At 34.6% G+C, this 23,765-nt stretch overlaps 1 protein-coding gene across 4 annotated transcripts in view; it reads right to left on the bottom strand.

Annotated features, from left to right (window-relative positions):
- B3GALT1 (beta-1,3-galactosyltransferase 1) overlaps positions 1-23,765 on the bottom strand; it is a 531,946-nt gene that overhangs the window by 315,641 nt on the left and 192,540 nt on the right. For all 4 annotated transcript variants that reach the window (XM_081052858.1, XM_081052855.1, XM_081052854.1 and 1 more), the window contains exon 2: positions 23,062-23,165. The gene's annotated coding sequence lies outside the window, so the exon portion shown is untranslated. The remainder of the gene's footprint in view (positions 1-23,061; positions 23,166-23,765) is intronic.

Here is a 23,765-nt window from a genome sequence, read left to right as displayed (position 1 = left end):
TACAAATTGGCCAGATTTGTAGACAAAGATGTTCACTGTGGCAGTATCTCTAATAATGAAAATATATAAACCGTAAGTTCTAAGATTTAGACAATAGTTAAACAAATTATAGTATATACATAAAAAGGATGTATAGTCATTAAACTAGTGTGTTTGAAGAACACCTGACAGGAAAGTGGGGGAAAGAACAGACTACAATTTTACTTGTATATTTGATCCTAGTTTTTCATACTAATACATTTTTCTAAAAAGGGACAAGAAACATAAAAGGAAGTGTCATGACGTGATTGTGTTTATTGGCTGGGATTATGAATACTTTATATGTTCATTTTATTTGAACTTTTAAATATTTTCCAAATTCCTTACAATGACCAAATATTTCCATTAGAATAAAACTTGATAGTTTTTAATTAAAAAAAAACAAATAATTGAAAAGTAATTTAATATATTCAACAGGCCTAAAATAAGGTTGGGTTTTCAATTTTACTTCTAATACCCCAACAGCTGGCTATTATGATGAAAACATACAGCACATATAAAATGTACTTACCCAACAACCTTACCATGTTTACTAGGTAAGATTCCAATATCAGAAACAAACAGGGTAAAATTCCATTTAATATAATTGCTTATCTTAATGTATGTATCTAATGAAAACATGCATATTTTTCAAGTTGGCATTACTCAGTTTGATAGAACATTTATAGCAATTAAAGAATAATTCTTAATAATTATCCTAGCAGGGGGCCATTTCTCAATGATTCTTTATATTGTGCAGCTCTGGTCTGTACTCAGTATTCCCACTGATTCTAAGTGATCTCCAATGGTGTGGAACTAAAGGAGAAATACGCTGAGTCCGTACTCCATTTAAATGCCCATTTAAATGATGATATATTGCCTCACATAAAATGATGATGCTATTGGCCAGCTGACAAGCTACATGTGCTAAATTATTTTAAATTTTTGTATCTGTCTCTTTTTACCCAAGGAGGGAAACTTGCCTTCCCACAAGTTGTTTACAACTCACATTCTTGTCCTCCTTTCATAGGAATTCCTACTGGGGAGTCAAAATTATGGCCTGTGAATAGTTTTCTTCCACATAAGGCTAATTACCCTCTATGGAATCAAACCTGCAATTTTAATCTCATTAGCATAATATTCTAACCAATTTAGCTGACTCCTATTTACTCAAAAATCAGCAAATGGGAAAAAAATATTTTCTTAAGCTTAATGTAAATTGACATTGCTCATTTTATTCTTTCCAGCAAATGGGTTACAATAATGGAATACAGTGAAGTTATTAGACCTTTTCACATGCAGTTTGAAGCTTTACGAGAAATAAATGTAAAAATTGATTTAAAGAATAACTGAATAAAAACGAAAAGTCTTTGGGATTTTAGGGTAAAATGTGAGAGAGGTTAAGACAAATGAATATGAATACTGAATATTTGTTCTACCTAGGTAACATAAAGAAAATTATAGATAAGAATTCAGCATTCAGTAGCTGGTATGAACATCAATTTGGGAACTGTTTTCATGTTTTATCTGTGTATGAAAGATGGGTGTCTGTTATACTCATATGAAAATCTAGAACAAAATCTCATGATTGGCAGTCAGTCACCTTCTCACTTTCCATGTTAGGATTTCCCAGGTGTGCCAAGTGGTTACAGTATACTTGAAGGAAAATACTTAATGCCTGATCTTTTCTTACAGCCTTAACCTTTCTCCCTACCCCAGGGACTTATCTTTTCCCAGAAAGCCACTTGCTATCAAAATTCTACTGATGGACACACATTGCATCCTCTGATCAGGAAACCCCTGGCAAAGAGAGCCCACAGATACTCGTATCAAATGAGATTATATTGATCTAATAAAATAGTTTTTATAGACTTGAGTGCCACACAATCAAAAATATGGCCCATAAAATTATAGATTTTATCGGACTAAGATTGTTTGGGACTAAGCAATAGACTAGCATTTGGAAACACTTGTTTTGCTTATGTAAATCCAGCATCCTGGTATCTGCAGAATTATTCATAAACCCCTGTCAAGGAATGTAAGAGTGCATAGTGATGTAAATGGCATCATTTACATTTACCAATGGTAAATGGCAGAAGCTTACTGTCTACTACAAAGCTAGTTTAACGTTTCATTTTCAGTTGTCTGGTGAATGTTGAATCTTTAGAGAAATTTCCAGTTCACCTTAATTAAATTAAATGTAATTCATGGGTTGTTTCTGGACCACTGCTTTTCTCACTATAATGGAAATCAATGAAAAAGTAAGAGGCTTACTTATAAAATAGGAAATAAAAAATGCATATAATTTCAGAAAAGCACTTCTTGATTATACGGGCAGTATACTAGCTGGCTAGAATTGGTTAAGACTAGAAATTACTTCAGTATAATATGTGCAATAGTTTTAACTCTTTCCAGACTAAAACCACTTTGCTTTGAGAACATTTTCTTATAAATCCTATAAACATATAGTGTCTCCCATAGAGAATACAAAAGCTTGCTTTGTGGATGAGCTGGGGTTGCTGCTACTAACATGTTGGTCCTTCCACATATTGAGTTATTTTATTTCTCTTTAAATTCACAGAAACAAAACATCAATAATAACATCCCCAAAATAGGAAGTGATAACTTCGTGCTTTAACAGAGTAGAAAATCCATTTGAGGAGAACTTTCTTCTTTGTCTCCATTTCACAAACACAATAATTCAATTATTTATCAAGCACCTAATATACGCTGGTCTCTGTTCTGTTAGAAGTCCATAAATGTAAAAAAATCCAAAACAGCCAATTCCTGTCTTGAAAGCATTCGCAATCTTGTAGTTTACATAGCCAAGAAGATTAAATTTTATATGTATGAGGAAATATTTAGATAGCATCTAGGATAAGGAGTTAATCTATAAGGAGTGGTCACATGATTGAAAAATGAAGTAACTCTTGAAAAGCAAGTAGAAGTTATATAGACAGACAAAGGAGTGCTCCGTGAATAGAATCATATCATTATTGTTGCAGCATATTGTGCTTTTACATGGACTTAATAGAGCTATGATCAGAAAAAAATAACAAGGAAAGGAACAACAAAATAATAATAGTAGATCAAATTATATAATTTCTACTTCATACCAGGCACTGTTCTAAGCATTTTACAGATTAATTCATTTAATCTTTTCAACCATACCTTCTTAACAACAGTACTATTATTTCCAGCATTTTACAGATGAGAAAATACAGGATCACAGAGATTAAATGGCTTGCCAAAAATGACCTGTGTAACTAATTACTGAATTGGAATTTAAACTCACTATGACACATCAGTCAGAGTCCAAGGTCAGAGTAGTAAGCATGGACTTGTACATCACAGTAAAATTTGGAATTAATTCTGAGAGTGATATAGAACCACTGAAAACTATTAAGCAAATAATAAATTTTGCTTTAGAGAACTCTCTCAAGCAGAAGTGTTGAGGATGGCTTGAATGAAAGCAAGACACTAGTCAGGCAATCATTACAGAAATTTTTGCATCAGTCCAAATAAGAAATAATAAAGGGATGAGAGAAGGAAGAAGACAGATGACATTTGTCCCTTGGCAGAAAAAAAAATTGTTAAATTTTTCAGCATATTTGAACAGAATCTTCTAGCTATGTGCAATATCACAGGCAGTTTTAAATATGGGACGTTGTCTAGAAAAGATAGCAAATGGGCAACTATGATTAAAATTAATGGTAAATTCTGCCTAATCTTTGCTTCATAATGGGTTTTACTAGAACACATTGAATACATAGGCAGGCCTGGAAAATTAATGTAGTCTATCTTGTGACCAAATCAAGTTGGTTTTTAAAAGTTACTTATTTGACCAGAATATTATTTAATCTTATAGCATAAAAATCATTTTATAGTAACAATATCGTGATTATCTAGTAAAGTTGAGGAAATTCATTGGATAAATATGTCATAAAGAGGGAACAAAATTTAAATAATTCCTTTATGCATTTTAGAATATAATTTTTAGATGAATTTGCTTTATGATGGGTTTAGTTTCCCTAGGAAAATAAAGTAATTGAAGGTTGTAAGATCAAAAACACAGCTGACATAAATATGACATCCTAATAAACAGTAATGGAGGTGGCTTTATACTCAGCATGAAGAAAAAACAATGAATAGCCACACATCATCCTTAAAATAGTTCATAGAGGCATTTTTCAGAATCTCGGTTTATGCTTCACTATAATTTTATGGTTTCTCAGCTGATGCTTAATCAGTAGGACTATTTTAATTAACATCATTCAGTGGCACATCACTAAAAAATTCTTTTGTAAACTCCTACATTAACATGGGGATAATTTGAAGTGAACACCTTCTCCATCTTAAGTGTATTTCTTGGAGGATGCTTGGTTGGCCTTAAACATATTGAATGAAATAATAACACTGAAATGGATATATACATCAATTCTGGAAGCATTTAACTAAAATCTGTGTTTCTCCTTACCTCCAGAGGAAAATCTCTGATGTAATTCTTGATTTTCTAAGCTATATTCTGTTAACTCAGGCTCTAGATATTCATTATTTTTATTGCTCAATACTATTTTGATTATGAAATGCAATATCATTAAAGGTGATAACTTGTAAAATAAATGTGAATAACAACACTAAAAATAGTCAAATTAATTTCTAAACTATCAAAATACTAATATTCTTATTACTGTTTTTATTAACTTTTAGAAAATACAATCACAATGATAATAATGGTAGCAAGAAAATAAATAGCCATTTATATTTACTAACCACGTACTATGTGACCAGACTACTCATTTTACATTTCATCTTTTCTTCACAACAACCTTATGAAGTAGTCTGATTATCATTCTCATGTTATGGATGAAAAGACTGTGACTTGAAGAGTTTCAGTAAATATACTCATATTACCACAGATAGGAACCAGAATTTAGCTGCTTAAGAAAAAAAAGTCTACATCATTAGTCATTATTCTATGCAGTTTATATTATTTGACTACAATAAGTTATTTGACTACAAATAAATTTGACTACAAATAAATTATTTGACTACAAATTATTTGACTACAATAAATTATTTGACTACAAATAAATTTGGCTAACATTTAGTGCATAAAAAAAAAATATTCTGCTTGCCAATTATTGTTATTACACGTTAGCTCCAATTTACTCATTTACACTTGGCTCTGCAAAGGTGGGTCGGGGACACTATACATTTTATTTTTTCCATTATCACATAGCTTCCAATTAGATTCTTTCAATAAAGGACATTAAAGAGAGATTGGATGGCAGACAGAAGAGAGAAAGGATAATTTTTGTTCCTACAGGGAAATGTTGCTGGGGACAATCATCTAATGTTCAAAAATAAATATTTTTTAAAAATTGCCATGATTTTGCTCATTTAGTTTCAAACATTTATTTTTTTTTTCTATTGCGAAATGGAATAATTGATATCCTCTTCAAATTGTCGTTAAAATATCTTTAAAAAGTTGCTCGCAAAATACACATCAATTTTGAAAATTTCCTCAAAGTTTAAAATAAGTCATGTACAGTAGGAAAAAACAAGGTGTATGAGTTTATAGCAGCAGTCGAAACAAAATTGAAGCAAAAACTGTACATTTGTACACTAACAATATCATTTATTTATTTATTTTTATATATTAAGAAATTTAACTCTTTATGATAGATTCCCTTTTTATACCATGGAGAAGAAAGTAGAATTGAAATAGAAGCATAAAAATAAGACTTCAATATGTCACCATTAAATATGATGAAGAAAACAGGTCATTTATACTTTATAATTTCTGTTATTTTATATATGGCTGATTACTTCTTCATGTGTCATTTAACTTGTTCTAGAATTGGATACGTTTTCTGTGAACTGGTAGATATTAATACATCTAGAGGTTTGAAAAGATTCCCCCTCAATTTTTTTAGGGGCAGGAGAGGCAATATTACTCCATACACAGATGATGCTATGAATTATTCCAGACATATAAGAAAGAAATAACAGCAAGTTGTATAAATTTTTGACACTGAATATAAATATATTTTAAGAATAATTATAAGTACATGTATTGACATAAATAACATATCTATAGGACACAGCAAAAGCAGACCTCAGAGGAAAATTCATAGCAATATAAGCCTACCTGAAAAAAGCAAACAAAACAAAAAGAAACATCTCAAATAAACAAACTAACTTTACACTTAAAAAAAACTAGAAAAAGAACCGCAAACAAAGCCCAAAGTAAAAAGAAGAAAGAAAATAATAAAGATTAGAGTGGAAATAAATGAAATCGTGTCTAAAAACACATTACAAAAGATCAATGAAACCAAGAGCTGGTTCTCTGAAAAGATAAACAAAATTGATGAGACTTTAACTAGACTCCTCAAGAAAAAAAAGAGAGAGGACCCAAATAAATAAAATCAGAAATGAACTAGGAGAAGTGATGACACCACAGACATAAAAAAAATATGTAAGGAAATATTAGGAACGATTATATGCCAGTGAATTGGATAATCTGGAAGAAATTGATAAATTCCTAGAAGCATGCAATCTTCTAAGGCTAAATTGAGAAGAAACAGAAAATCTGAACTGACAGATTACTACTAACGAAATAAAATTAGTAATCAACAAGCTCCCAACAAACAAAAGTCCCAGACCAGGTGGCTTCACAGGTGAATTTTACCAAACATTCAAAAAAATATTAACAACTATTTTCCTAAAAGCATTCCAAAAACTTCTAGAGGAGGGAAGGCTCCCAAAGTCATTCTACGAGGCCACCATTAACCTGATTCTAGAAGAATCTGAATAGCCACAGCAATCTTGAGAAAGAAAAACAAAGTTGGAGGTACCATGCTGCCTAATATCAAACTATACTACAAAGCTATAGTAATCAACAGCATGGTATTGGAATAAAAACAGACACAGATCAATGGACCAAAATAGAGAGCCCAGAAATAAACCCACATCTATATGATCATTTAATCTATGACAAAGGAGGCAAGAATATACAATGGGTTAAAGACAGTCTGTTCAATAAACAGTGCTGGGAAAACTGGACAGATACATGTCCAAAAATGAAAGTGGACCACCTACTTACTCCATATACAAGAATGAAATCAAAATGGATTAAAGACTTAGATGTAAGATCCAAAACCATAAAAGTCCTAGAAGAAAACATAAACAGTAAACTCTGAATTGCTTTTAGTGATAGTTTTTTGATCTATCTCCCTGGGCAAAGGAAAGAAAAGGAAAAATAAACAAATGGGACTACATCAAACTAAAAAGTTTTTGCACAGCAAAGGAGACCACCATCAAAATGAAAAGACAGCCCATTGAATGGGAGAAGATGCATCTGATAAGGGGGTTAATATCCGAAATTTATAATAACTCATACAATTCAACACCAAAAATTAATTCATTATCACCAATAAATCAACAAACAACAAGTGTTGATGAGGATATGGAAAAAAAGGAATCCTCCGGACTCTTAGTGGAACTGAAAATTGGTAAAGCCACTATGGAAAACAGTTTGGAAGTTCCTCAAAATATTAAAAATAGAACTATCTCATAACCCAGTAATTCCACTTCTGGGTATTCATCTGAAGAAATCCAAAATACTATTTTGAAAAGCTATATGCACCTCTATGATCACTGCAGAGATATTTACAATAGCCAAGATATGGAAGCAAACGAAATGCCCATAAACAGACAATTGGATAGGATTTCTGGTCGAGATGGCAGAGAAGGTAAACACTGAGCTTGTTTCCTCTCAGGAAAATATCAAAATTACAATTAAACTACAGAACAACTGTCATTGAGAATTGCGTAATCTAGCAGAAGTCCTATAGCTAAGGACATACAGAAGAAACCAGCTTGAGACTGGTAGGAGAGTCAGAGACACGGAACAGGATGGTCCCACACCCTTCTGTGGCATTAAAAATTGGGAGTGATATCTGTGCTGTGGAAGTCCTTCCAAGAGAAGCGAGGGATCCCAGCCTCATACCTACTTCCCCAATTCAAGGTGCCAGTGCAGGGAAGAGAAGTTCCCACAACTCCAGCTGTGAAAACCAGAAAAGATTGTTACTGAGTGAGTCTGAGGGCTGCTGGAGTCCCAGGTGCTTTTATTAAAGGGGTCTGCACATGGAGTTCCTCACTGATGGACTCACTTGCTATGAGCTCCAGTGCTTGATATAATAGAATGTGCTCAATACACTTGGATCTAAAGTGCATTTCTGTGAAGGGGATAGGGGGGTTCATGAGTTATGGGCAGCTCTCTCCATCAAGCCTTGAATATGTGCTTGGACTCCAAATTGATTAACAACTCATGACCAAATTACATTGGCTTTTTAGATGACTACTTCCATGTTCTTCCATAGGGAGTCAGGAGATTTTACTCCATTTCCCTTCTCCTGGGAATCCCTAGTCACATTTCTGGAGCCTGACATTGTAGCATTTGTGAGTACTAACAATATCAAAAACAAGAGTTTTGAAGATGTTTTTCATGTTCTACAGGCTTGATACAAATCTATTGTTTTGAGAAAACTTTCACTGACTCTATCACACTTAAAGAAAATTATTCTTTTCTCTTGTTTCTCCCCATATATTTTCATTTAAAAATTTTAAATGTTATTTATTTTTAATAGTGAATTCATTCAGATGGTTCAAACTTCAGAAGATACAGTTATTCAGTGAAAAATTCCCTTCTAACGGCTTCAATTAGTCATCTTCCCTCTCCTCCAGTCATTTGCATAATCAGAATATTGCATAATCTTCTGATACATCTTTGCACATACATGTAGATCCTCCCATATTTCTTTTTATTTATATTCATACAAATGGTAGCATATCAGGTATATTGAACTGAACCTGGCTTTGCTCATTTCATATCTTTTGGAGAACTCTCCATATGAGTATATAAAGAATTATACTCATTCTTTTTTATGGCTGTATTATGTTTCATAGATGCAACGTAAGTTAATTAATCATCCAGCTATAAATGGAAATTGAAGGAAGCTACTCCTTTCTGATAATTTTTTATTCTATTTTTCTTTCTATTTTTTTATTCATCACTAATTTAATAGAAAAGAAGCATCTCTTCATAGAGAGAGATGCTATGAAGAGATGCCACTTAAGGCTTCTAAATTCTGAGAGTATTTTAACTGCTTCATAATTGGTAGCAGTTACTCTGTTATGGAATTGTATCCACTATATATTAATCCAGGGAGCCAGAAAGTTCCTGGTGATGATACAGCAGTTCTTTTGCTTGGTGGTTATTACTAAGTCTCTATTCTTTTTCATCAACCCAGCAACATACATTTATTAAACACTGAATTTGGGCAAAGCACCCTGACTTTAAGGATATAAAGATAATCTACAAAGATGAATTTGAAACAGAAAAAGGATACCTAGAATATAGGAAATATATAGATCTGTTATGTAAATGGAACCTATGCACAAACTAAAGATAAAGTACTCTTGAAATCTTAACAGAAAGAAGACAATCACAATTTCATAAGTGATACCAAGTAGATGGGCATCTGGGAATGCAGAATAGTATTACAGAGCCTGTATAATTTCTAAAATTGGAATTCAGATAAAAAATCACTCCACAGTAAGGTGGTCAGTGATATGAAGACTGAGAAGACTTTTGCAGAAGAGAAATTGGATAGGCATAGAATATTGGAGACATTTACTGGAAATGAGATAACTTAAGGAATGTTAGACAAAAAGTAAATGAACTGCTTTGGCCAAAGTATGGAATTTGTGTTGGGAAGTAGTGGATGGTGATACTAGAAATGTAGGTTTTGAGATCACATTGACAGTTAAGAGTTTTCAGTGCCAAGCTACTATATTTTGATGGTACTATATAAAATACGTCAGCTATTGGAACGTTTAAAAAGTCTAACACGAAATAAACTGAACAGGAAGCTTTTTTACATCTCCAAGTGTTCATGATCCTGCATTAACATATGGTAGGTTGTAGTGAAGGGTAGGGAAGCCTCATGGCATCCAGATACTCAGCAGATGTTGATTTGAAGTATATGGATCCCTGAATTCTCCACAAATAAGCATATATGAACACCCTTCAGGTCTAGTTACTGTTTGTAAACACTTTTGTAATAGTTGAATCAATCCATGTGATTGGGTAGGAGGAAGAATTAAGAGAAATTTAAGAAGTTTTAGTGGGAAGTATATTGATAACTTTAACTTTAACTTTAAAAGTATCGTGAAATAATCTGTATGTTATGAAGTATTAATTAAAATCCTACACATTTATGATTCTACAGTTTTGTCCAGGAAAAAAAAAATCTAATGATTGTATCCTTGGAACATTCTGGTTGCTTTCACTAGGATGTTCCCTTTACCTTCACTTGTCCTTCTCCTGAGATTCCTGAACCATCTGACTATGTGAAGGTATTCTGTTATACGTACTCATCTCACCCTGTTCCTCTTTTAATGGTGTTCCTCATAATTGTACCTATGGAAAGATTGGTAAAATGTTGTGTTTAATGTTTATCTACACTACTAAAACATTGTGTTTAATGTGTATCTCACTACTAAAATGTAAACCTTGTTTATTGCCTAACACAAAGGAGAATTTTAGTGAATGTTCCTTAAGTGAATGAGTGAAGCACCCAGGGTCCTTTGTCTTTTACTTCTATTGAAAAAACAAAACAAAACGGAATATAGAAGTAACATAAGACAAGTTTATTTCAGTAGGATGCTTAAAACTTTAAGAGTTTAGAGTGGAAATGAGACTCTAGAGTCTTGCCATAAATGTCACGTGTAATTCATTCATGTACTTGTCTCAAACTCAATACTACTTGGCAGACTAAATGCCAAGCACTTCAAGGTAAAGTCTAAGGTGTTTAATTACTGGGAGAGAAGCCCAGTGGTGGTTCAACTTCATTGACATTCTTTTATTGCTACAGATGAGTTAATATTTCTGGGAGCTGTCTTTAGGGGCAAAAAGGTTTCTATATTTGGGAAAAATCTACTTGATTTTATATTTACATTTACATTACAAGTCAGAGGCAACTATAAGCTATTTTGTAACGTTTAAAATATTGCTTTCGTTTTGTAAATAAAATGTATTGGTGTTTTTATTTTGGTTTATTGTTGTCTTTTGAGGTTGAACTTCAAGCTAAAGTCAGGACATTTTTAAGAGCATATTTAAAAACTCAAGTGGAAAACACTGAAAAGTTGAGATTTGAAAACCAGAAATAGTCATGGGATGTCATATGCATTAGTATTATTAAAACATTACAATATTGATTACAATTACAAAGTGATTAATATAATATTTTGGAATTTTGAGTTAATAAACCTTTTTCTATTTGCTTTCATTTACCATTCAATGCCATGTTTCCCCCAAAATAAGACAGGGTCTGATATTAATTTTTGCTCCAAAAGACGTATTGGGGCTTATGTTGAGGGGATGTCATCCTGAAAAATCATACTAGGGTTTATTTTCCGGTTAGGTCTTATTTTCGGGGAAACACGGTTGATATATTATCAGAAGGAAAAAACAAATTAGTTCAAAATATCCACTTTAAGGAGTTTTTTAGTTTTGTGACTTCAAGGCCCATTTCCACTTATGTCCACCACACAACTTCTTATAAAGTTAATTAAAAGGACAATAATTTTATGATCACTTTAATTTATTGAAATACATATAGCATGAAGTTGTTTCACTCAGTGGTTCCTTACATGTCAATTTTACTAGGATATCCTATTATTCTACTTTAGGAATTTAGAAGCAAACCAATGAAATAATCTAATTATCCAATGTAGTTAATACTTTCACTATGCCAGAGAGTATGACAGACCTGCTGTCAGTAAAGGATTGTGGTTTAAACTATCAACCATTATTAAAGAGCCCATAATTACCTCACGGGAATCAATCTTTTCCTATGTATCATTCTTCAGAAAATATTTTCACTCTCACTAGGAATAAGTTAGAATCAGCAGATGTGTTGAAAGTTCCAATAACAGTGGCTAAAAGATGGTCAGCCATATTCATTTTTATATTTATGCACTAGCAATGTTTTTAGGAATTATTGATGATGTCAGAAAAACATGTGGCTCTGGGCAAACACCCTTGCCTTTACAAAAAGCACAACATGAGCAGTTTTTTGTTTCCCTCCTAAATTCTGCCTAAGTTTTGGCAGGCAGAGCCCCTGAGATGCTTGCAGTTACTCTAGTGATGGCGATAGCCCGATCATCCAGATATCGTCAAATTGAGAAAAAATTCCACAAGTCATAAAACAAATATAGGGGAAGAGAATTTTCTCCAGAGATTATATCGAAGGAACCTCAGGGAAATTTTTTCCTGATTATTTATTATTTAAAAGTGGTGAAATAAAAATGGGCATATTGCAGCTATAATTGAGAAGTGCCATTGAAGAAGGTCAACTTTGTAATTTTCTGCCATTATTTAACTAGCATTTTAACAATTTCTAAAGAATTATTCTTGCTTTCTATTTTCTACAAATGATGGTATGCTAAATAAACCCATCAAGGCCTCCATCTGATAAATTAAGATTGACAGAGGCTGAGAACGATTTTTCAAAACTGCATTTTCTATCCTGATAGTTCTTACAGGCTTTTAGCGGGAACTCTAAAATTGTTCCTGTGAGGCTATTGTGACATTTAGTGGAAGTTGTTCTCAAAAAAATTCAGATGCAAAAAGGTGAAATGATGTTTCCAAAGCAACAAAAGTCATTGCGAGCGTCAAATTGTAAGCCTGAAGGATAAGTAAATATCCCCTTCTCTTGAAACTCCAATTCTTCCCTCTGAACTTGTTTTCAGTGTCTGTCTCTTGGACTGTCTCTCTTGTATGCACACACACACACTCCTTACTCCTTCCCCATAATCCCCAAGATTTTACTTAAACTACTCTAGTAGTAGAGCAGGCAAATAATCAAGTTAATGTAACTATGGTATCTTCAGGTTCCAACCTAGCCACACAATCCCACTTGGTTCACTTATTTTCTCCACCCAAATGTTTCTTTTTCTGCTTTTTGCTAGGCAAGGGAAAAACCATTCCTTTCATCCTTTAATGTAGAATTTTGAGATGCTTTGATAAAGCATTATTTTCTCTCTTACTCTTTCTATGAAGCATATGTCTTATGCCTTTTTAGATATTGAAGGATTTAAAAACATGTCTACGTCTCTACTTATAAAAATTAAGAGTTCTGTTGTTTATGCAATTATAATGACTAATTTATATAAAAAGCTTTGTACAATCTCTTATTTCTAAGTAACCTCCTCTTGCTTTGCCAGATTGGAAGTTAAATGTAGCAATTCGACTCTCTCCCTCTTAACAAAATACGCCAAATTTTTCTTCAGTAAAGATTTCTTTTTACTTCTAAATCCTTGAGTCTCATATATACTGGATTACTATCTTACTACCAAGACTGATGATTTTCACCTCGCAAAAAATAAAGCCAATAGTGCTACCTTTAAAAAAATCATTTCTGGGAAAATGCCTTCAAAGAAAATGTGGTGATTTTTATCAGAGAACATAAAATTGAGATTTACTTTAAGAATTTTTAATTTTAAACATAATGGTGGTTGTATCAAATAGTAAATAGTAAAAGTGCATGCAACGTGCAGTTAGAATTTTTCATTTGCTAACAAACTTAGCCAAATTAATTGTAGAGTTGAGAAAGAAAAAAAGCAGGTTAATTAAAAGCAAGCAGACTATCACCATGCTGCAATTATGGAAACTATACAGTTCCCTTAATATAAAACAGAAACAAAAAATAATTATAAAAGTGCAACCACCAAGTCAAAAAAACAACCCATAAAATTCTCCAGTTTTTTCATACAGACAGAGCAGGCTATTTTGTAACTATTTTAAATGGAGACGCAATTTTTCTTTCCTAGTATTAGGAAAAGTAACATTCTGATTTAAATTCATATGAAGTAAGGAAGACTGACAGTGGATCATTTCCTGAAAGCAGGTTTTAGTAGGGGCAGGCTGATGGGAATCAGGAAGGAAGAGAAAAGAAAAGAATAAGGAGCAAAGGATTGACCTTAAATATGAATCTGATCTCCTTTAGAAAGTTCCTTGTAGTCAATCTTGAAATTCAGAATAACAAGTCCATCCTTTTTCTTATATTGAGATGTTCCACTGCTTCAACTCACCTTTTCTGGTAGGCTCACTACATGACATAAAAAGATACTCGAACAATGGAATTCTAGGTCATTGCAGAGAAAGCAGGAACCACAGCTGATTGTACCAATTTTATAAATCTCTGACTTCTGTATACCTTTTTATTAATACTCTGACCAAAGTATACTGAGTCATTACAGTTTTAATTCTTACAAACTTTTAAAACATCCAATAAGGGAGTTATTGAAGAGACTATCAAATACTGACAGACTCTGATCTTAACACTATGATAACTATGTGCTTCTGCTGGCTTTTTCAAACCAGAATATCAAAGTGTCCTAAAAACAGTCTTGATGCATTATACAAGCATGGTGATGAGCTAAAGAAAACTACTCTTTAGGCCAGGGAATTTCTGCAAATAGAGCAACAGTGCAACATCACTTCACCAAAGCCTGTGGAGACATCTCAGTTCTTCAACATGTCAATACTGGGCTGTGTCATAAAATCGGAGCAGACAGGAAGAGAAAGGGGAATGGAGAAGTTTGAAAGCTAACACATTTAATTTTAGTCTTTCTAACCTGTCAACACTTTTTATCAAAGACAGATTTCAAAACATTAAAATATCTTTAATGGATAGTGGAAAACCAATATACTCTTTGTCTGATATGCCACTAATTCTTAACAGCACAGATTTTTCATTATGTCCAGTACAGGAAACATGGCCAGCTGTGTACTTTGTAAGCCTGAGCTCTCAGTCAACTGAAACTGCTCTCTCTAGAGCCATCAATGAGCTTCATAACTCCAGTGCCCCTTCTTTCAACCGCACTGGTTTGGTTTTCTGTTTGTGTAGTCTTTATTCCTCTTAATCTTTCTGCTGTATTTGGCATCTGGGAGCCTCCTGTCTGTTATGCCTCTTTCTACATCTTTAAGGACAGACACTATCCTATTTTTTCTCTGATTTCTTCAGTTCTCCTTTACTTTCTCTAACTGATTTAACTATGGGTATAACCCAAAGCTGACTCCATAATTCACTCTTTTTCTTTGTCTCTTTGGTCCTGGAGAGTTTGCATCCAATCTGGCCTGAAGCAGAACCACAAAGGAGGAAGATTCATTCCAGCAGCAAAGTCCTGCATTTCAGTAGTTGGTGATCAGTATAATTGAGCACCATGCCTGAGATAGATGTCAAATTCAAAACGTGGCTGTTCTTGGAATACCCTAGACCCGCTGCCACTTTTGGGTCTTTGCTCTTCCTTTTCCTTCTTCCTGGAATGTCCTTCTTCCCCGGAACTGGCTCTCTCAGCTTCTTAAAATCGTGGCTGAAATCTCACCTTCTTAATGAGGCCCCCCTGACTGTCAGGTCTATTTAATATTGCAAACTGCCCACCTTGATTCCCCTTACTCTGCTCAAACTTCTGTTTTTCTATAACATTTCCAACTTCAATATATTGTACATATATATATATATATATATATATATATATATATATATATATATATATATAATTTATTGTATTTATTAGTTATTGTTCCTTATGTTGGCTTTCCCCGATAGAAAATATGCTCTATTTTGTTCACTCTTGTCCCTGTGGCCTAGAACCATGACTGACACTTAGTAGATGATTAATCAATATTATTTTAATTAAGTTGAAAACCTTCCCTGTATTATCCACTACCTTCTTTTTCTTTTCAGTGCCAACAGCATAGTCCAGGTTGTCTCTCATGGTAATTAGGTAATTAGCATGTTAATTGCATTTCCTCTTCCCCCTCTCTTTAATCCATCTCCTTTACTGTTGGCTGATTTTCTTCTTCAAAACCCAAATTTATCTCCTCATTATCCTCAGGAGCCTTCAGTGTAAGGCCAAGTCAGAACTCTTTATTCTGGTAGGTAAGAACTGGCTCAATATGATTACCAATCACACCCAGCCTCATCTATACCCACTCTTCAATCGACTCTACTCAAGCTGGTATTGGCTTTTTTTCATTTAGGAAAATTTATTGACTTAGTCCCAGATCCTATGTGACATAAAACTAATTTACTGTCAGTTTAGGCAACATAAGCTAGAGGAATGTAAGTTTAAACAAAAACATTTGTACGGAAGAAGAAATTGAGTCCACAGAAGAAAGACACTTGGATAACTTAGTCAGGTAGAAGTGGTCCCCATCACTGAAATGTGTCTCACCTCCACCTTTCATGTTCTGGGAAAGCAAATCATATATATTTGTAAAGGTGCAAATTCAACTTACTCTGTGGTTGATCTTCTACCTTTTAAAGGCCATAATTCCTTTCAATAAACACAAATAATAAAAGTTTTGTCCTTCCACAAATATTCTGATATATCTTTCCTCACTTTCCTTCCCCTTACCTTAAGAAACACTGATTTATAGACTACACATGCGTTTTCATCCCAAAATGCTAAAGGAGCTCCTTCTCCCAGGAGACATCTGTGGGGACAGAGCCAGGAGTGCAATTTCCAGGCTCTCGGCCTCACGTGGAAAGGTGCTGGCTCAGGTAGTAAATGGCCATCAACTATGATTGGATGGCCATCAGTTGTGGCTAGTTGGCCCTCACCTGTAACCAGTGAGCCATTGGCCACTAATATAACTGCCATGGCTTTGCTAGCAAAAATGGGAAGCTAGTAAGAAGATGGTGGCTGAGCCTGCAAGCGGTGCAGTGAGGGTTGCGAACAGTGTGGCTCCGGCTTCCTGTGTCTCCAACCCAGCCGCCATCGAGAATATAGTGGTATGACTCCCCTACCTATGGCTCTGTGGGTGTTCCTTTTTGGCCTCACCATGTCCTGCGTTCTTATGTGGGGAGCGGGAGCTGAGACCCCACCTGTCACCCCGCGTGACAACATCTCTGGCCGCAAAGCCAGTATCTAACTTGGGAGGAAAGGCCTGGAAAGGGACCTGGCCTCTAGGGAAGGCTTATACTTTGCATTGGTGAGAAAGCTGGCATCTCAAAATGGTGCCATTCTTTTACTGCCATCTCTGAGTGTTTCAAGGTCTCATTTTCTCACCACTTTCCACCTAAACATGAAGCTTGTTAAGATGATGAACATCTTTTGGTTTCTGCACCTACCGCTGCCACCAATACTTACTAGGTTCTTGTTCTAGAAGAACCAACCAAATAATCCTCCTTATGTTATTCCTCCTTTTCTCTGAACTTCTACTTCATTTACTATTTATATACATTAAACAATCTAGAATTTGACATTATTTTGCCCTAACTTTTTTGGGGAGAGAGGTCATATACTGATCGTTGCAGAAATTCTTATAGACGTAAATTTTCTTCCCCACAGCAGTGGTTGCCAACCCTTGCTAATCAATAAAGTCACCAGTAAAGCATTTGAAAAATTCCAATTTGAGAGGCCCTACTCAGAGCTGCAGAAACTGAATCACTTGTCTGGTTTCTAAGGAATCCACATGTCAAAAAGAGGGGGACTTTTTGGAGCCGCCCCCCACCCCGAAAGATTCTGATAATCACCCAGACGAGGGTATGAGTGCTTTCCGTAGTTTACCTGGGGCTTAATAAGTAACATATCTCAAAATACCTTTTGACATGAAAAGTATTCACTTTTAACTATGAAAAAGTCAGGACCAAATCTTCTGATTCTGGAGATTACTGATTCACCTCAACTAGGCTTTAGATTCTAGCATTTGATTTTGTGAGTACCATAAAATATGTAAGAAAATTTTAGAGTTCAAAATATCTAAAATTTCATCACATATACATATATACTTTTGTGGAACAAGCCATATATGACATATAGTTGTGGATTCTCATTTTTCTTTTGACATAATATTATGTTAGATATTTCCTAATGTCATCATTCTTTAAAGCAGTGAAAATAATATTCTGCTGGGATGGGAGTACGGATTAACTTAATCATTTCCCCACATTTGACTTCTTTCTGTGTAATTGTAAATATTATAAATGATATCTTTGAAATAAACATTTCATTGAATATTGATGTAATTGTATTATAGTTTATCTTTTTAGAAAATACTTATTCTTTTTACAAAATATGCATTGTACTCTTTAACTGTTCCAATGTTGGACACAATTTTTGTGATGGTCTCTCCAATTAGCTTGTTTTCTCGTTTTCAGATGTTTAGAACCATTCTTTACCAACCACATCACCATAAAAGGCCACAAAGTTACTCAATCTTGTTGGCACATTCGCCTGATTCCTATATTTGGGCCTGAACTCCCTATCGCCATATTCTCAAGGGTACTTTCTAACATCAACCACACTGCAGGGAGAATTGTAAATGGTATAAATCAGTGTTCTTAAAGTGTGGCCCTCAGGTCACCTGTAAAAGAATCACAGACCTTTCAAATAACTCAGACATTTAGATGTGAGGTCTAAGAGAACAAAATTTAAACAAGGCCTCAAGGTAATTTTTATGCACACCAATGTTTGAAAAGCCAGTCTCCCATATACCACGATATCAATAAATTAGAAACCTAGATTTAAAGTATATCCAATGACAATATACCTCTTATCATTCTACTGCCTATAAAATTAGTATATATATTTAATCTGTGAACACTAATACATAACACAAATTTTTTGTCCCTCTGCTCTATCCTTCCTCCACTAGAGTGTATCTTTTTTACAAAGTAGAGAACATATCCATTTTATCTGGATCAGCCTCCCCTGAATACTCTTCTTTACTGGGCTCTAACCTTGGGTTCTCTCCTTGGTCCATTTAGTCCAGCTTTAGCAGGATCCTATGGAGTCATGTTAGGGGAAATCCGCTTCCCTTGGTATCTGATCACATCCCCATCCCCCACCATCCATATTTTTTCACCCTGGCTTGCCCTCAACAAGAATCCTGTTGAGACAATTTAGCAAGGATCCCCTAGACTCTTAGCAATTTTCTATCCACTGATCCCCACCCTGCTCCTTGGCTGTAAATGTCTATTTGTCTTTGTTGTATTTAGAGTTGAGTCCAATCTCTCCCGTACTGTAAAACTCTATTGCAGTGGTCCCTCTTGAAAAAGGTCTTCCTATCTTTAAAAACTGTCATGATAATTTTTTTCTTTAATATAGACATTTTGCTATGTTTTGAAGGTAGGGATGTGAAAACAGTACTCCTTGCATTGGAGAAAATAACCCTCTAGTATGAAAGGTTTCTCACAAGGACTAGTATTTACAAAGTAATACAACAAAATCTAATGCAGAAATATGGGCCAAGCATACAGAAAAATTACTATAATATGAGAGGATTATGAAGAATTTCTTCCTGTGCCTATATCTGCATGGCTGAAATGAACTAAATACAAAAATGAGAAATGCCTAATTTGACGTGGCATATATATATGCTGTTCATGCCAGAAAGCTAGCTTTAAATAACATCAAGCATGACCTGATTTTATATTAGGATCTATAGAATACAAATATTTCATTTTTAGAAACAAAAATATCTTTGATATACTCTGCATATATTCACTTTAATGGCGTATTATTAGAAAAGTCTTTCCTGTTATGACCTCTTTCTATAAGAGAATAGTAATGTGGACTCCACGTAGAAAGATTAATTTTGTTTGAGCCCCGAGAAGAAATTTATCTGCTGAGACGGACTCCGCATCGTCAACCATGGGCCCAAATTTAAAAACTAATAGGAGCATAGTGGCCATTTGCTGACAGGGGATTGTCACGTACTCTGTATACTGCGAAGAACCTCAGACTGAACTCTTGGCTTCCTGCTCTACACCTTGCTCATTTACACCATCCAAGTCAACTATTATAAGGGAATTCCTAGTTTCATTTTGACCAATGGAGTAAGACCTTCCCCACCCAATCATAACTGCTCCATAATAACCAATCAGGATGCAAAATGCTGAACAATCATTACTGTATGATTAGGACAAAAAGTGTATGAATTTGGAGACCTCATATACATGAAATGGACCAATTGTGAACCTGGCAGATACTTTCAAGATTAAAAAGCGGTCTCCCCTTTTGCTCAGTGGAGCACAATTTAGGTTGCTACCCAAGAGCTGGGCTACAGCTCTTTTTGTTCAAACAAATGTGTTTTTTATTCTTTATTACAGTCTAAAATTAATTTTGGTTTCCAGTAGTTATATACATACATACATATATTCACATGAGGTCAGAAAATTAAGTTCGCGAACTCATCCTAAAAAGAGTGTTACATACCTCATTGCTGAATATCACTAAAGTCACCATTGAAGTACTCCCTTTGGGAAGCTATACACCGAGCCAGAGCCCAATCTACCCTTCAAAGGGTACTCTTTTGGAACTCTTTTTCTGGAATGGCCATCAGAGCTGTCATCGTATTACCCTTGATGTCCTGAATGTCATCAAAATGTCTGCTTTTCAATATTTCCTTTATCTTCAGGTAAAGAAAGAAGTCATTGGGGGCCAGATCAGGTGAGTAGGGAGGGTGTTTCAATACAGTTATTTGTTTACTGGCTAAAAACTCCCTCACAGACAGTGCCGTGTGAGCTGGTGCATTGTCATGATGCAAGAGCCATAAACTGTTGGTGAAAAGTTAAGGTCATTTTTGTCTAACTTTTTCAGGCAGCCTTTTCAGCACTTTTCAGCACCAATAGTACACTTGGTTAAATGTCTGTCCAGTTGGTACAAATTCATAATGAAGAATCCCTCTGATATCCAAAAAGTTAGCAATATCGTTGCAACAAGTTTGCAAACTTAATTGTCGGATCTTTGTACTTAGGTATATATACACACTTATCTCATAAAACTGTGTTACCACAGTAGATATTGTCAGGGGAAAGCTCAAATTCTTAATCAATGTCATTACTAAGAAAATACTGAAGATATTTCTAGTGGCTAAGTGTCCAGAGTCTTCTGGGCAGTGTCAGTATCTTTTGTAATCAATTGTTTTAAAAACTAAGACAATGAGAAAATATTACACACCTATTAGAATGGCTAAAATTCAAAACACTGACAATACCGAATGCTGATAAGGAACCCTCATTTGTTGCTGGTGGGAATGCAAAATGGTATAGGCACTATGAAATACAGTTTGGCAACTTACAAAACCAAACATACTCTTACCACATGGTGAAGTAAATACATTCCTTGCTATATACCTAAATTAGCTGACAAGGTATGCACCATGAAAGTCTGCAGAGAAATATTTATAGAAGCTTTTTTCATTACTGTCAAACTTGGAAGCAACCAAGATGTCCTTCAGTAGGTGAATGGATAAACACACTGAGGTCCATCCAGATAACGTAATAACATTTAGCAATAAAAAGAAATGAGCTATTCAGCCACAAAAAGACATAGGGGAAACTTAAACGCATATTACTAAGTGAAAGAAACCAATCTGAAAATACTATATATTATATGATTTCAATTATATGACATTCTTGAAAAGGCAAAGCTTGAGGCAGTAAAATGATCAGAGGCTGCCATGGTTTCAGCGAGGGGAGGAAAGGGTGAATAGGGGAGTACACGGTGTTTTTAGGGCAGTAAAAATATTCTGTATGATACAATAACAATTGAAATATGTCATTATATATTTTTCAAAACCCATATAATATTCAATACAAATGAACTCTTTGTAATGGATTTCAGTTAATCATTATCAATATCGGTTCATCCACTGTAACAAATGTACCACACTAATGTTAATAATAGGGAAGACTATGTGTGTTTGAGGGGAAGGGTATGTAGAACTCTGTAGTTTCCAATTAATTTATCTAAATCTGCTTTAAAAAAAAAAAAAGCAATACTTAAGACTAAGGTTATAAGACTAAACCAAACCAAAATAAGACAAAAATCCTGGTAAAAATAAGACGGCTTCTAGAATTGTGACCAAAGGGTATTTTGTGCCAGTTTTTCATGATGATACCACTGAGTATCTTAGTTGTTACCTCTTATTCCTCAGGCACAGAAGAAATGCCAAAGAGTGTCCAGGTCCCATTAGCTTGAAACCTCTGATTATGCAACATTCAGTCTGGGTCCAAATCTCTTGAACCCTTAATCATGTTTTGAATGACTACTGAGATAGCTAAATCAGGACTTTCCAGACAAGGTCAAACATTAAAGTGAGGCCTAAGCTATACAATTACTTCAGACCACTGGAAGGCTTTATGACCCTTGGGGCAGATTGTATCTTTTGTAAACTTCCCCAAAGCCCTAGGACAACAAGGGATCCTGCTACAATTGAGATGCTTCTGTGGATTCTCTAGGAGAGAGCTAATAGGTAGGAGGCAAATACTCTGAGTTCAAGTTTCTTGATATTGAAAAAGAATTGCTAAAATTAAAAATATTGGTAAATCTTTAGGTACAATTAACTTCACGTGAAAATTTAGGTCTCCAACCATCGTTCTTTACTAAGGAAAACTCCTCTAAACGCACACTCCAACAACAGAGATGCATACACGTAAAAAGCAGATGACACTTTAGGGCTTTCAAACAGGAAAAAGCTTCCATGGCTCCCCAGCACTGCTCCTCCAAACAACAGTTTACAGATGCACTGAGATGCAATCCCTTCAGCCTGGAGCTGCTCTGGAGCAGCACGACAGAGCTGGTAGTCTCTGGTTGTGGGCAACCTCTGCAGTGTATCCTAGCAATACCATCATTGTCTGTGTGCACATGACAAGAAAAAGCTTGAGAAGCACCTCGCAAGAAAATATCTGTTGACAATGTTTTAATCCAAAATGGCTAGGTGGGTGCTGGGCATTTCCCATTGTGTCTACATATCATCTCACTTTTACATAAGGATAGTATTTGCCAAGGAATTATTTCTGAATGCACTTCACATGAAAGGTATAAAATATGAACTACTACAAAGCTATTAACAAATTCAACGTGCCCTTAATACTTCTGATAATACTGCCTATTTTTACATCACAGTTTTGTTCACTTTTAAAGTCTACAAAATGAAAAATGGGAATCGACTGTTACCTTACAATGAAAACTCCCGCACTCGTCTCAGTGTAAAACATCCGTGTCTTCACACAATCCCTCCACTCCGGGACTGAGTAGTTCTTGAAGTGTCTCTACTGGGTCTAAGGGGAAAGAAATATATATAAATACACTTCTTGGTATGCTCCAGCTAACATTAAACTCTGGTTCAAATTGTTTAGATTCTCTTTTTGCCATTTCATGAAATTTCCACATGTCTTGCATCAAACTATCTTGTACAAAATAATCAGCATTTTTTTAAAGAGCATGTATTTGAAAAGGGAATTTTCTTTCTTTAAATCATTTATAATTTCCCCCTTATCCACCTTTGAATGAATGCGCCTTTACCTGTTAAAACGTCTAACATTAACTATTTTCCATGATTGTTTACTTACTACTTTCCCCTAGATCATATTTTTATTCTTTATCTCATTAGTAGTAGCAAATGTTTCTGCAAGAGACGTAGAAAGTTGTTAGGATTATACAGTCCTTTCTCTGGCTTCACTAAGACTGTTTTATTGCTTTACTCTGAAATAAACTAACATATTTTGGTCCCTAATCTCCAATGCCTAACTTTCTGACCTAGATATCTCTACTGGAGCCCTAAGTACCCTACCAAGTCTATAATAATACTGGCCTGAGCCAGTGAAAAAGCATCCTCTGCCAACATGTTTTACAAGATAGCCTTCTGTCATCACAAAGTT

The sequence above is a fragment of the Rhinolophus hipposideros genome (genome assembly GCF_964194185.1).
Source record: "Rhinolophus hipposideros genome assembly, chromosome: 6".
In the NCBI taxonomy this organism is placed as follows: Eukaryota; Metazoa; Chordata; class Mammalia; order Chiroptera; family Rhinolophidae; genus Rhinolophus; species Rhinolophus hipposideros.
This window is presented reverse-complemented; position numbering and strand designations above follow the sequence as displayed.